This window comes from Gossypium hirsutum, chromosome D03 (genome assembly GCF_007990345.1).
Source record: "Gossypium hirsutum isolate 1008001.06 chromosome D03, Gossypium_hirsutum_v2.1, whole genome shotgun sequence".
Classification (NCBI taxonomy): Eukaryota; Viridiplantae; Streptophyta; class Magnoliopsida; order Malvales; family Malvaceae; genus Gossypium; species Gossypium hirsutum.
The window spans coordinates 1,790,772-1,794,875 of record NC_053439.1 but is presented as its reverse complement, the minus strand read 5'-3'; positions in this window follow the sequence as shown (position 1 = coordinate 1,794,875).

The following is a 4,104-nucleotide window of genomic DNA, read 5'->3' as shown; positions in this document are numbered from 1 at the left end:
ATAACTCGTCATGCATCATGAAAGAATGCATATCCGATAAAATAATATTTCTTCCCTGATCCACTCTTTCTCGACAGTATGAAAACGTCCACCACTCTCCCATGGTATTGGAACAGTTTCCATAACCATCTCCAATGCATCCTAGCCGAAAGGTTATTGACGAACACGGTCACCATACCACGAACACAATACATGGTTGAGATCATTGGCACTACTGAATATTTTGCAGGTAAAACGCAAGAGAAGGCATACGATAGAGGTATGTCGGTGACCACGATGAAAGTCCAGAGGATGATTCAGTCACGGTGGCTGCAGGTGGTGGGAGAACCGAAGGAAAGCAATGGTGATGTTGGTCGGCAGCTGCAGGACGCACGGCGCTAGTGAGTGGTGGTGGCTAAAGGTTCCAAGTTGAGTGCTTTAAGTTCATGTTAGATTAATTGCTTAATGAATTATCTCGCTTGATAATACCTATAAAATTGCAAAGATTTATAAAATATGTAGCCCTTTTATCTAGTATAACTATTTTGGTGGTTGTTTTGTTGTACATTCAATTTAATTTGTGTTAGGAATTGAATTTTCATCACTGAATTTTATGGAATTGAATTTTGTGTTTAGTGTGCATATCACAGGTAGCTTTTTGTGCCTTTTAATAGTCATAGGTATCTAAGTTCTTATGTTGTTTATTTGCATCTTCGTACCTAAGTTTTTGATCCAATCCTTACTCCTTAATTTTCCTTTTGGAGTAATTGGTTGCTATGTTACAGTATGTTCTCATGGATTGAACTTCTTTAATTTATTGAAGCTTCCTAGGATTGAGGTTGATGGTGGGAGCACTGACATGTGACAACTTCTTGTGGGAAACAGATGAGAAACGAGGTTTTATTTTTATCTAGCTTAAGTCAACCAATAAATATACTAGTTACTCGCATGGGAATGTTTTAAGGTGCTGACTATTGATTATTTGTGAAAAGAAAAAAACTATAGATTAGGCATTGTGAATTTGCCATTGTGCTCCTACAGGAAACATTCGGGTATTTATACATATTATTACTTTTCATGATATGACCTTACGGTTCATGACTTTGACCCCACTACTTTTAGGACTAACGTTCTGAGCGGACTTCAAGCATGCTGGATATGTGTTTCACTCTAAGTAGCCTGCCAAACCACGCGGTCTCCCTTCTGCGAGCTTCCTGGATACATGCGAACCGAGATTGCAACCTCCTCTTGGTTCGTGCAAACTATCTTTGCGAGCTAGACCTGTGAACTCCCCTTATTGTCCTCTTACGGTTCGCCTCATATTCAATTGTCTGGTAGGACCTATCTGGGTAGTGAGTAGGCGACCCGAATCCTACCTGAGATTCGGATTAGTGATCACCGATGTATAACACATGGTATATTTTATTATGGGAAAGTGGTTTGATCTTTTCTATCTTCTTTATGTGGGATTGGATCGAATCAAATGAAGACCTTCAACCACAATATAAAAGAAAATCGAAATCAATATCTTCAGTTCATTGACAAAATCCAAAATTTTCCCAGTATCTTTATATATCATAACCAGAAAGAACACTTCCAACTCATTCAAGAAGTTCTCTATATCGTCTAACACATTGGATTTTGGCTTGTTAAAATGTTGAAGCACTTCTCAATGTCTTTATGTTTCTTCCATTGATTGCCATTCTCATCTTTGATCGTGTGAATGATATTCCTAATTCTTCGTTTGTTGGCAGTGAGATGAAAGTATCTGGTGTTCCTCTTACCATTCATAATCCAATCCAATTTGTAATGAAAATTCATGCAAAAAGTATATTAATTAAAAACTTATGTTAAAATCAGATGAAGCTTTGAAAGAGTAAAATTGAAGTTCAAATCTCATAAAATATAAACCCTTTTTCTTTTGTCTTGAGGCTTTTCATCTACTGCCTTAACCTTTCTCCATTGTGGCCATTGGCACGGGAAGCTGCACTGGTTAACTTGTGATATTAGCTTAGTCAAAATTTTATGTAGTGTATATATATCAATTTTTTTATAACTCATAAAATTAACTCAATCAAATAATTTAAATATAATATAATATACTATAATATATACATATATATATCAATTTTTTGTATAGAAAAAACCAAACATCACACAAAAAAAAGTTGCAAAAATATTAAGATACAATTTCTTTTATATGTTAGATGCCGACTCTTAAGAGTGATTATATGAACCAACTAGATTAAATATCGGATTCTATATATATATAAATATCAATTTTGTTTCTTCATTTTCTTCTTGTTCTCCTTTTCACCAACTTTGCCCACCACACTCCCAAAAAAAGGCTTAATTCGATCCCAGTTCTTTGCCACCAGCATAGGAAATGTTGTACCCATCATAACAACTGCAATAATGCAACACCAACAACCATACAAAAATTCTAACATTTTGAATTCATTAACAATAAATATTTATATACTTCAATCAAGTAAGTCAAGTTCAAGTTATTTCATGTTTAAGATCAAAATCATTTTAAATTTAAACCAATTTAAGTTGGAATCAAACCAGCAGGTTGGGCATATATTTACCTCTACAAAGCGTTGGCAGATCAAAGAACGTTCCCGCATAGGAGAAAAGCAAAAGAAAGGCAACCGTCTGTGGAAATACAGACCAACAATTCCCCTCAACATCAGTCACATAAAGTACCCATCTTATCACTTTATCAGTCACTTCCCAACAAGCATTTGCAGTTTCCATGGCAACCTGTTCTCGCAGTTTTTCCAATCTCAATTTGGTTGCTTCTTCCCTAATTAAATCAAAGTAGTGATGATGAAGAGGAGGATGAAACAAAATTGGGATTTAATTAATTGAAACTTTAGAAATATTGGAGATTACTTACCGATCAAGAAACCGATTCACATATCGCCAAATGAACAATGCAGTGATAGCAAAAATGGCTACCCATGAAACAATAGTGAGGAAGTTGTATTCGTAAACTTGTTGTAATAGCCATGTTGCAGCTGAGCTTGCAAAAAGTGATCCACTTATCTTCTTTCTCTTCCATAATGCTATGTCGTTTACAAGCTCTGCAACAACGACAACAACAAAAAAAAGGTCGTAGAAAGCTTTCAAAGGTCAATTTTGATTTTGGTCCTTTTATTAAGCTAACATTTGAAATTTAATTCTAACAATAACTTAACATAATTTAATCCTCTAATTTTTGGTCGACAACCATGTTTGTGGTGTGTGAACTGATAGTGATTTGCTCCTCCTAATACAAATACCAAAATCAGAACCAAAAGGAGTATATCAGGAACTGACCTGCAGGCTGAGAATTAACAACTTTCTCAAATGAAGCTGTGGATCGAATCAAATCAAAAACAATGCCACCAGTATTTTTAGCACCCGAATGAAGATCTTCAACCACAATAGAAAAGAAAATCATAACCAACATCTTCAATTCATCCATTGAATCCAGAATTTTCCTAGTATCTTCATATATCATAACCGGAAAAAATACATCCAACATCGTCCGAATCGAATTATCCACTTCAATCAGCTCTTTGGCAAACTTATACTTCTTGGCATAGCTCCATGAACTCACCCTATTTGATTTATCAACTATTTCCTTAGCTCGATTCAAATGATTCAACAGCCTCTCGATCTCATGCGAATCAGTGGACCGACTTATCTCCACCACCCTCGGCGTAACCCAATTCACCGTGTCGTTGAGATGATCAAGGAGTGGCTTGAATCTTTTTTCTGTCCTCTTCGCTTTCCTTATGGATTCTAGTAATGAGCTTATTATGGTTGATAGAGCAACTCCTGGGACAACGTTCATCAGTTGAGGAAACATCATGAACTAGTTTTTTTTTTACTTGAACGTAAAAGGTGTACAATATATATATATATATATTCATGAACTCCATTGTATGAACTTTGTTTCTTGGAATCTGCTTTGTTCATCACTAGAAACTGACGGTTTTATGTATAATTTGACCGGGTTCTGATTAAATTATTTCATTTTGTATCTGCTAGGAAACCTTCTCCGTTATATTTAATTCCAACTTTCAGATAGTTTAGCTTCAACAAATCGTATGAAAATGGCAGAAAGCAACCTGT